The following is an 11,890-nucleotide window of genomic DNA, read 5'->3' as shown; positions in this document are numbered from 1 at the left end:
CTAGAATCTTCTGAGCCCAGGTGGCAGGACCTGGCGGTGTGTGTCCGTGAAAGTCCCACAGGGAGCCACTGGAACCAGGGAGCCCAGTGACCTTGATGAGGCTGCTCTTGCATGGTGCCACCTTCCAACTCTTAAAGTCAGAGCCCTGCCCTGACTCCCAAGTTCACACTTCCTTCACAGAAACGCCTTCTCTCCACAGCCTCTCCCACCATGGCAGGCCTGGCCACTATGGCCCTTGTTCCTTCTCAGCTATTTGCTTCTGGAGTCCAGAGCCGTGTCCAGGAAATCCCTGGAACTGAACTCGGTACCACAAGCTCCAGAGACCTTGGTTTTACTAATTAGTAAGGGACCATACAACTCTCTTGCCTTGATGGCCTCAGATCACTTAGCCTGAAATGGAAAAGAATTGCCAAGGATTCTAAACAGTCTCCAAGATTCATGCCCGGTTTAAAACAAAACAAAATGCTGCGGTGTGTGTGTGTGTGTGTGTGTGTGTGTGTGTGTGTGTGTGTGTGTGTGTTTCCCAACTTTCCTATTCAGAACACATGGATGGCTATGCCTTCAGAGTCAAGAGCCCTGTAGAAACCCCGCCTCTCAGAATCTGTGTGCTAACAATAAAATAACACCTAAGGAAACCTGGCTTTGTATCTCAGCTCTTTCCCTTTCTAGTTTGAGCCCCAAAGTCTCATTTTTCTCACCTGTGAAGCGGGCATAACATAGTTTGAGATATTATACTAACGGCGAGAGGCTAAAACAGGACGAATGTCCACAGAACCCCCCAACATGCCCCAAACTACCTTCTCTTTTCTCAACTCCTCCAGTGAAGTGTGGCAAAGAAAACGGGTGAATTTAAAAGTCTGAATTGGCCCCGTGGTGCCCATTCAGGGGTTTATCTGCTCCTCACATTTGCCCCAGGCTCCTGGGCCCACCCGCATGGAATCCGTGGGCAGTCCCAGCGTGTAGCCGCCTCACAGGCTACTCAGAGAGGAAAAGAGTGGGTGATGGGACTCTGCAGAGAGCCAGCCTGCAGGGAGACCCCTGCCTGCCTGCGGTCTCTAAGTCTCCACAGGGAGCTTTTCTTTGTGTCAGGAGCTGTGGCCCTGCACCCGGGGTGGGGTGGGGGGGCAGCTGCTGCACCGGAGTGCTGGGTCCATTTGTCTTTTGGCCCCTCTCCTGACAACCCATGCTGTTTTGTTTCTCAAAGGGAAAAAAAAATCCTGCAGGGGTGGGGGAGGGGGGGTCTGAGAACTGGGAGCGGGGCTTGAGATTTAGTTCATTGGTAGAGCAGCGCTTGCCTAGCAAGTTCAAGACCTTGGGTTCCGTCCCCAACACCCAAACAAACAACCCCAAGAATCTCATCATTCCAATCTGTGTGTGTGTCTTTACATCCATATTTCTTCTTTCCTTTCTGCTCTCTGCCCTTCTACCCACCCAAGAGCACTTGACTCATAAAAACCCTCTTTTGATAACTTATCAACTAGAATCAGTCCACAGACTGAGGCTCGGGAGGCCAGTCAGGCCTTGGGCCCCTCCATTGCCCAGCTGTGACGAAGGTCATGTATGTCTCTGTCTCTCTCTGCCTTCATTTTCCTCATCTGACAAACAGGGATGGGCAGAGAGCACTGGAGAAGATGTTCTTCCTGGTACTGCACGCAGTGAACAGGAACTGCCCCGCGTCTGCCTTCTGAGGGCATTGCAGGGTCAGTCATGTCCTTCCTCCATGGCAGGTGTCACCTCCTCCAGGAAGCCCTCAGTTATGACTTGCATCTAAAATGTCCTCCTTGGCTGCCAGTTTGTAGGGATGCTGGGAGGAAGTAGTAGGTGTGGGGGAAGTTAGGTTACTGGTGGTGTGGGGCATTCTGGGATACTTACTGGCTCCTTTCTCTCTCCCTTTGCTTCCCAGCTACTGGCTGTGAGCAGCTCTGCCCTGTACAGCTCCGAAGCAGCAGGGCCACGTGGGCCACAGGGCAGGGCTGCATGAGCATGGACAGAACCCAAATGCCACCATCCTCTTTCTAAGTGGACCTCTCTCTTCTGTTTGGTCGTCGTGAGGAGAGCCGACTCACGCCTTTCCTGACCTCCGTCTTTGCCCCTCCAATCCATGGCTATTGCTGTGCTCTCTCAGGTCCTGTTGGAACCATCGCCTTACACATCTTTCTCCTCCAACCAAAACTACAGCTCCCATAGGAAAAATGGCTTCCCCAACCAGAGAATGCGGAACTTAGCCAGCGATTAGAAAAGTGTTCCTTAAGTGACCAAAAGATCCATCCCCCCCCATTCATGTAGTTGGCAGTTAAGGATGTGGAAAGGCCTGGCTGGTGGCTGAACCAGAGATTGTTCTAAGACCATTACATCACCAAAAATGAGGCTGAGTGATTAGCAAACCAACTCCGTTATTTCAGTGAGGGGGCTGAGGGGTCACCTGTGTGTTGTAGAATAAACTTTGAAGGTGCGTTACTTTTGTTGATGTTGCGTTTGTTGAACTCTGTGAAGCTGTGGTACTGTGCCTGTCTAAAACACCTGATGGTCTGATAAAGAACTGAACAGCCATTAGCGAGGCAGGAGAAAGGATGGGGGGGGCTGGCAGGCAGAGAGGAGAAATAGAAGGAGAAATCTAGGGGGGGAGGAAATCTAGGAGCTAGAGAAGAAGGAGGACCCCAGGGGCCAGCCACCCAGCTACACAGCAAGCCAAGGAGAAAGAGTAAGATTTACAGAAGTAAGAGAATGGGAAAAGCCCAGAGGCAAAAGGTAGATGGGATAAGTTAAAGTTAAGGAAAGCTGGCATGAAACAATCCAAACTAAGGCCAGACATTCATAAGTAAGAATAGGCCTCCGTGTGTGATTTATTTGGGAGCTGGGTGGCTGGCCCTCCAAAAGAGCAAAAGAATAAAAACCCCAAACAACACCTGAGGCCTTACATCAGTGCAAGAGGCCCTGGGCTCACCGGATTGCTCACTGCCTCTTGGGCCCGTGGCATCCCCTACCCACAGAGGCCTGGGGGGAGCAGAGCCTTAGCAGGACCCGGTGCAGCTGGCAGGCTGGCTTTCCCTGGGAGCAGCTGCCATGGAAGGAGCCTGGTCCTGGCTCAGCTGCTACTCATAACTGCTGGAGCAACAGTGTGAGAGGGACAGAGCTCTCGGTATGACGACACAGGCTGGCCATCTTGGTTTGGGGCCCAGAGAGGAGATGCCTTCAATACTGGCCTTAAATTTATTCTCTGTGTCTTTCATATCATGCATCCTGATCCCAACCATCTCCCATCCCCTCACACCCGCCCTCTGCCTCTGCAACATTCCCCTCCCCACAAATAAAACAAAATAAAATTTAAAATCAAAAAGGAGAAAAAAGGGGGGAAATCTCATCAGGGAAGCTGCAGTGTGACACAGTGAGTCACACAGTAAGCCTCTTTATATATTTTTTACACGCGAGTGTTCATCGCAAAGAATCGTTGGTCTGGTTCGAGGCCCCTGGTCTCTGCTGCACCATCGACACTGGGCCCTCACTGGAATTCTTTCTGGACATCACATTGCAGCCTGAGTCCACAGGACTGGTCCCCTCACCTTGCTCCCGCAGATCACAGATGGGGTGGAGGTTGGGGTGGGCCCAACGCTTAACCCTGGTTCTGGGCCTGCGTAGTTGTGGGGTTGGTCAGCCTGCCAGCTCTCCCCTGTCTTCACCACCAGGGTGAGTTCTCCATCATTGCCCTGGCTAGTTCACCCCTTGCAGCCATGAGCAAGGAGTAGGAACCCCACCTTTGGAACTTGAAATTCAGTGTCCTCCGTGAGTTGATGCCAATGTTACCAGATAACGAGTATGTGCGTGTGTGCGTGTGTGCGTGTGTGTGTGTGTGTGTGTGTGTGTGTGTGTGTGTGTGTGTGTTTACATGTTTGTGTATGTTCAGAAGCATATGCACTTATGTCTGTGTGTGAGTACTGAGGATTGAGCCTACGTCCTCGTGTTTGGCAAGTGGTCTGTCACATTACATCCCAATCCTCTGCTCACTGTTTCTTGAAGTGATAGGTGTGTCTATTAGCTTAACTGTGTTTCACTTTTTCTTTCTTTCTTTTTTTCCTGAGACAGGGTTTCTCTGTGTAGTTTTGGTGCCTGTCCTGGATCTTGCTCTGTAGACCAGGCTGGCCTCTAACTCAGAGATCCGCCTGCCTCTGCCTCTGGAATGCTGGGACTAAAGGCGTGCGCCACCACTGCTCTGCCTGTATTTCATTTTTATTCTGAGCCAAGGTCTTATTAAGTTACCCAGGTAGAATTTGTATTTGTAATCCTCCTTCCTTATTCTCCCTAGTAGCTGGGATGACAGGCCTGTGCCACGAGCCTTGGCCACCCAGAGTCATGTTAAGACAAAGGTTGGTTTTAGGTGGGAGCTCAGAATCTGTATCTCCAACAAGCTCTCAGGTCCTACCTAGAAAATGCCTAGGCAGGTGGTCCTCAGAAACGTGTGGTCTAGACCTTGTGGATGCCCATGATGTCCTGAGGGCGGTCACCCCAGGTTAACAGAGCCAATCTATTGTGGGGTGTAGATGTGACCGTCTTGTTAAATAAGAAACACAGAGCCAATTGCAGAGTTAAAAGCCAAGAGGTCAGAGCAATAGCTGAGAGTTGAAAACCTTACCCTTCGATGCTGCTCTGTCTTTCCTCTCCACAAGAGACCTACTTCCTGTGTCCTGTCTTTTATATAGATTCTCTGTTCTGCCTTCTCATTGCTTGTAAACCCAGCCACATGACCTCCTCGTCACTGCCTGTCTGTACAGCCCTCCAGGTCTTCTATGGTTGGTACTGAGATTAAAGGCGTGTGTCGCCATGCCTCCCAAGTGCTGGGATTAAAGGTGTGTACCGCCACCACCCAGCTTCTGCTGTGGCTTGCTCTGACCCCAAGGCAACTTTATTAATATACAAATAAAATCACATTTCAGTACAAATAAAATATCACTATAGTGGGGACCCACAGAGGTTTCCTAGTGAGACCTTACTCAAGGTCAGAGAATCTGAGCTTGCTTTACCCAGCAGGGCTACATAATGGGATGATTTGGCCAAGGGCGTGGTTTCCAGGTGTTTGGAAGGGTCTACACTTGGCTGTGCGGTGTGATTTGATCTTGAAAAGGGGAGGTCTTTTGCCCCGCCCCTTAGCAGTGTATAAAAAGCTCTTTGGACTAAACCTCAAGGTGACTGGGTATTGACCCAGGGCCCTCCCGAAGCTATCCTGTGCCTCCGTCATTCCTCTCTACTTCCCACAAGAACCCTTAGACAGGTCAGAGCCGGACTCCAACAGACTCACAGTCTATCTAGAAGCTGACAGGCCAGTATCACCCATCCCCAGGGGCTATCATGCTCCCTACCCTGATGGCTACTTCTTGACTATGATGATGTGTGTGCTGGCTGGTGGCCAGGGCTTCTTTGAGTGCCCAAGTTGTAGGTTTATGGCACTCATTATTCCTGCAGGCGCCAGAAGTTTGAGGGGCCCAAAGCTGAACTTCTTGCTGTAAGCTCCTGAGGGCATGTCATCGTGAATCTCCTGAGAACTCAGCATGCTCATTCATTCCTCTGACCCATTTATTCATTCACTTCTGGGGTGTCTACAAGGTCTGGACAATAGCCTTGTCTTCAAGCACACACACAAGAAGACATGGGGCCATGAAGTGGCACCTAGTGGCTATCCAACACGCTGTGTGTGGAACTGAGTAAGACTGAAGGTCTCCCAAGGAGGCGAGGCATCAGGTGACTTGGAGAGGCAGACAACCTGGGATGTTTCCTAAGAAAAGGCTTGTCTTCAAAGTAGAGGGCTCGGCTCCCCAGGCAGCTCGCTGGGGTCAGAGTGGAAATCACACAGCCAGATCCTCACAATTCACAAATGCATTCAACATTTCTTTCTCTTTCTTTGCCACCACAAAGACCGGTGGAGGAAGCAGGGATATCCGAGCCCCTCCTTAGGCCAGCCAGAGTGGGCAGCTAGGGCCTGCTGTTTGTGGTGGAGAGAGAAAACAGACGGAGCTAAAGAGCTGGCATCAGAGGAAGTGTGACTATGTGAGTCAGGAACGAGGCAGCATCCCCAGGTCAGGAACGAAGTTATCTGACATGCGTGCGGTGGGTCTGCCTGCTTCTGCTTGTGGGGAGCAGCGCCCCTTTGTGTTTAGCTTGGTTCAGCTCGCAAGGCCCCGGCTTTCCCAGCTTTCCTAGTAGCTACGTGGGTACTGGGTCTGTGGGTTCGTGGGTCCGGAGGATGGGTCTTGGTGTTTATCACAAGAGAAACCCTGACTAAGACAGGGGACTTGCCGCAGAGCCTGGCAGCTTGAGCTGGATCCCTGGACCCCACGTGATGGAAAGGAAGAACCGACTCCTGCGCTTGTCCTCTGACCTGGACACAGTGGCCTGTGCCATGCCTCCCCCCAGTAAATAAGCAAATCCAAAGCAAAAGTTTTAAAAGGCAGCGGTGCGCCCAGCACTGACCCTTCCTCTCCTGTCCTGCGGAGAGAGGGAAGCGCTGGGTCAGCACTGTGTGTATAAGGGTAACCTCACAGAAGACCAGTTTCTGTCCAGTACTGAGAGGGAACCGGGGGCTCTGGACAGCATCATGGGGTGAGGCCTCCCTGCCCTTTGCCTGCCGGCCCCCTCCTGCTTTGGCTGTGTTTTTGAAGCAGAGATGAGTGAGCTTTCCTTTGTTAGGACAGCAGGACAATGATCATATACCCCTCTTTTTCTATTATTATTTTATGGGTATTTTGCATCCATGTGTGTCTGTGCAGCCGGTGTGTTCCTGGTGCCTGTGGAGGTCAGAGGAAGGCATTGGATTCCCTCAAACTGGAGTTACAGATGGTTATGAGCCACCATGTGGGTACTGGGAATTGAACCCAGACACTGTGGAAGAGCAGCCAGTGCTTTTAACCACTGAGCCATCTCTCCAGCCCCACACAATCCTTTTGATAAGGTGGCAGGCCCTGGGCTGTCTTTCTGAATGGAGTAGTGGAAATAGCTTCTTGTTTTCTGAGGTTCACTCCCCCTTTATCACTATTCTAGGCTGCTCCTTCGTGACTTCACGTACTTCATGCGGGGTTGCAGAGCTCTGTCCGTCTGTCTTCAGGCAAGGTTAGGGAGGCAGCCCAGTGATTGAGGCTTTGCCTAGTGTGCATGACAGTAGCCTGAGTTTGTTGTCCAGCATACATCTTAAAGCATTCGGCCACATTTCAAGGGATGTTTTGTTCCTTGAGACGGAGTCTCTTGCTATGTAGACCAGGCTAGCCATATGGCCATATGCCTGCGTGCTGGGATTGCAGGCGGGCACTACCACACTGGCCCTCAGGGAGGGATGTTGTGCCATCCGTACAGAAGGCAGAGGCTGCCTCATTCATCTTTGGAGTACCACCCTTGTCAGGTCGTCAGCTAAAGGACTAAAGCAAAGATGAATCGAGTCTCCAAGACCAAGTGTCCTGACATAGAGACTGGCTTGGAAAGTAGTTATGTCAGAAGGGCCCTCTTGATGGGATATTAATACAAATTGACTATATAGTTAAAGGTTTTCTTTTCTGTTTGTTCTTAAATAGGTGCCCGGGCATGGTGGCACAGGCTGCTAATCTCAGCGTTTGGGAGATAGAAGTTGTAGCAACAGTTCAAAGTCACCCTTAGCTGCATAGTGAGTCTGAAGCCAGCCTAGGTCTCAAGAACGAATACATGGAGGGCATTGGTGGCGGTGCATGCCTTTAATCCCAGCACTCAGGAGGCAGAGCCAGGAGGATCTCTGTGAGTTCGAGGCCAGCCTGGGCTACAAGAGTGAGTTCCAGGAAAGGCACAAAACTACACAGAGAAACCCTGTCTGAAAAAACCAAATATATATATATATGAAAGTTGCTAATAACACATATTGAGGGCCATCTGGGATAGGTACTCATCTAAGCCTATCTACTCAACTTTTTTTTTTTTTTTTTATCACAATCACCCCAGGGGATAAACACCATTTGTTTCCTCACTTTTTAGATGAAGGAAGAAGATGTCCAGAGACATTCAGCAATATTCTCAAGGCCACGCAGCTAGTAAGTGGTAGAGCTAGGATTTGAACCCAGGAAGTAAGACTCCATAATCAGTTCTTCATCGAAGTGACGTCGGGACTTTAAGAAGGATTCTGGCGGAGAACTAAATGTGTTCATCAAAGAGCAAGTGCCCCAGAGGTTGAGAGTAATGAAAACATCACGTGGACTCCTGACAGGATGCAAATTATGGCTATATAATCAAGGTTTTGATAAAACAGGATGGGGGCCTGGAGAGAGAACTCAGTGGTTAAAAGTGTTTACTGTTTCGTGGAGGATCTGAATTTGATTCCACACTCAAACAGCTTAGACCTGCTCGAAACTGCAGCTCTAGGGGGATCTATGCCGCTTGGCTTTCCATGGTACCTGCATTCACATGCATATATCTAACAGATGTACACATGAATATACATAGTTAAGACAAGACTTAAAACGTGGACTGACAGCTAACTGTCCTCAAGTGCTTAGTCTGAGGTAGGCATTCCTTTTGATTGTGCTTTGGAGATAGGGTCTTAAGTATCTACAGCTGGCTTCAAACTCTTTACTTAGCCAGCATGACCTTGAACTTCCAATCTCCCTAGGGGGATTACAGATATGTGTCACCACACCCAGTTTATGAGGTGCTAGGTATTGAATCATCTGCTTGGGGGGTACTGACTGTGTCCCCACTGAGCCTCAGTCCCAGCCCCTGTGAGGCAGGTATTCCAAGCATATTCTAAATAGTGCCTCTCACCAATTCCTTCCCTAACCCCTAATACTTTAAATACAAAACAAAAAAACAGATTAAGCAGACCCTGGCAAATTCAGAGGAACAAGTGTGAGAAACAGGTCTCAAGACTGTGGTTGGAGAGTGTGGTCCCTGAACCTCCAGCATCAAGCGGGGAAACTCACTAAAAATGCATACTGCTAGGCCTCAACCCAGATCTAAACCAGACTAAAACTGTTTCAGAGAAGGACAGGAATCTCTTGCTTTTCACCATTGTTGGTTTTGTTCATGTTGTCTCCTTTAATTAAAAAAAAAAAAAAAAAAAAGATTTATTTATTTATTATGTATACAGTGTTCTGTCTGCATGTATGCCTGCAGGCCAAAAGAGGGCACCAGACCTCATTACAGATAGTTGTGAGCCACCATGTGGTTGCTGGGAATTGAACTCAGGACCTCTGGAAGAGCAGTCAGTGCTCTTAACCTCTGAGCCATCTCTCCAGCCCCTTAATTAAAATTTTTTTAAGGTTTATTTTTATTTATGTGTATGCATATGTGTGTGGGTGTATGCCCTGTGTGAGGACCTGTGGAGGCCAGAAGAGGGTGACAGATTGGAGCTGGAGCTACAGGCCACTGCTCTTCACCTTTGTGGGTACTGGAACTTGAACTTGGGTTTTCTGGAAGGGCAGAGAGCTCTCCCAACCACGGAGCCATCTCTTCAGCCCTGTTCATTTAGTTTTGGATACAGGGCTGTCTCCATAGCCTAGGCTGGACTTGGTTTGCAATTCTCACACCTTAGCCTTCCAATTGCTGGAATTCCAGGGGAGTACCACTAGACGCCTTTTGTAAACCTTCCAGGCGAAGCCAGGCGGTGGTGGCACATTCCTGTAATCCCAGCACTCAGGAGGCAGAGGCAGGCGGATCTCTGAGTTTGAGGCCAGCCTGGTCTATGAGTGAGTTCCAGGACAGCCAGGGCTACATGTTACCCTGTCTTGAAAACCCAAACAAAAAACAAAACTTCCAGGCAATTCTGAAGTGCACTAATGTTTAAGGACCATTGATCTAGGAAGTAGCTAGAATTGAAGTTTTATTCTTGCCTTGGACTTTTGAGATGACAGCTATAGCTACTCCCCCAGTCTGCTTGGATTTGGAGGTCATTGGTTGGCCTGGCCTTGTGGGAACATGAAGGCAGAATCGAAGCTCTCTCACTGGTTCATTCTTCTTTTAAAAGTTTATGTATGAACATGTGTGTAATGTATGTGGTACTGGTGAGTGAACCCAGAGCCTTGCACATCCTGAGCAAATGCTCAACACTGTTCTCTGGCTCAGTCCTTGTAAACCGTAAGACCAGTAGGGGAAAAAAAAAACCAAGCCAAACCAAAACCAAAACCAAAAACAAAAAAACCAACAAAACAATACCCCATTAAGACCAAAGGGGAGAATTGTTCCTTAAGCAATTCAGAGCATTTCCTTAGTACTTCCTCCTTCTTTCCTGTCAAGACCCGAAATCCTTTCTGAAAAACGAGCATCTGTCCTTGGGGGCAGACAAATGCCTTCTGTGACTTTCTGCAGTGGTGTTCCTCTGCATTAGAGACTGTCTGGCTAGCCTCTGAGGACCTCGGCCGGAGCCCGCCCTGGTGTCATGAGACAGGAAGTCTGGTTTGCCTGACTCAGCCATTGCTCAGTTTGGGCCACGGTCCGTGGTGCCTAAAGCCCGCGCTGCACTTGACCGGGACCTTGGGGCCTTGTCAGTGTTCATATTCTGAATGTGTGAGTTATAATCAGGAGGATCTGAAGGTCAGATTTTTTTTTTCTGGCCAGTGCCACTCGGCTTTGAATATGGAGGTAACAGGGCCTCGAGTTAAAAGAATCCTTGCTTCAAACCTCAACCAACCTAGGGCTCACACTACCATAATGTGTTATTGTCTGATACCCACAGAGTGACATCTTTAAAAGTCAGTGTGGGGGGTGGGGCTGGAGAGATGTCTCAGTGGTTAAGAGTGGTTATGACCAGCGACTGATCTTTCAGAGGACCTGGCTCTATTCCCAGCACCCACATGTCGGCTCACACTGTCTATAATTCCAGTTCCAGGGGATGTGATACCCTCCTCAGACACTCCATGCACATGGTGCCTAAACATACATGTAGGTAAAGCACCCAGACCTATAAAACAACAACAAAACAAAGCAAATCCAAAACATCTTCAGAAAAAAATAAAATCAGTATAAAAATGATTCTTTTTTTAATCTAGGATATCAATGGAAATAAATAATGAAAGAAACAGAAAATGATCAAAACCTTCAACTTAATGGAGACAGAGTCACTGTTGTTTCGTAGACTGGTAAAAAGTGATCACAAGAGGGTAGATATTAATTTGCTGTAATGTCTGGGGTCTGCCTGCCTCTGCCTCCCAGGGACTAAAGGCATGCACTGCCACCACCACTCGGCGGAGATTTTGTCCGTTTCTTGTGCAGCTGCCTGAAGAGAGGAGTGTTCATGCCAGCCTGGGCAGCGGTGAAGGTTGAGTGTAGCCCACTCCCCAGCCTAAGCTCAATTCAGTAGCACAGACCTGAAGTTACCAGCCTGGGTAGCGCACTCTCCCGTGACTTTTAAAATGTGGTCAAGTAAGAAAACAAGCTTCCCTGGGTGCTTCAAATGGTTTAGGGTTCAGAGCCCAGGCTGGCGCTCAGCCCACGTGCTCCCTCTGCTGGACACTTTTGTATAGCACCAAGAAGCACGTTGCTTCTCTGTGGTCTGGAACCCACCCTTAGAAATGTGAGATGTGCCTCCAGAGGCATGATTCCACTTCTGCAAGAAGCAATGAGGATTCCGGCATGATGGAAATCACCTTTAATGCCAGTACTCCAGAGGCAGAGACAGGAGGATTTCTGTGACTTCCAGGACAGCCAGAGTCACATAATGAGACTGTCTCAAAACACACCACAAGCAAAAACAAAAACATAACTAGATGCAGTAAGGACAGAGACCAGTTCCAGTTGATGGCAGTATCAATGTGCCCAGCTGCCCTGCAAAAGACCCTGGTGTCTAATTCAGTCTCTATGCTACGAACTATGTATGCCTCCAAACCCCGTGGTCCCAGGCTCCATATTCCATAAGAACCACCACTACTACTACCTAATCAAATGTAGATTTGCT

General features: G+C 49.1%; 1 protein-coding gene across 1 annotated transcript in view; it reads right to left on the bottom strand.

Annotated features, from left to right (window-relative positions):
* The window catches only part of Kiaa2012 (KIAA2012 ortholog), a 110,114-nt gene that overhangs the window by 20,901 nt on the left and 77,323 nt on the right, over positions 1–11,890 (bottom strand). The window lies entirely within an intron of this gene.

Source organism: Onychomys torridus, chromosome 23, assembly GCF_903995425.1.
Source record: "Onychomys torridus chromosome 23, mOncTor1.1, whole genome shotgun sequence".
NCBI classification, from domain to species: Eukaryota; Metazoa; Chordata; class Mammalia; order Rodentia; family Cricetidae; genus Onychomys; species Onychomys torridus.
Note: the sequence above shows the minus strand (reverse complement) of the source record. Positions and strands in the feature narration are given on the sequence as shown.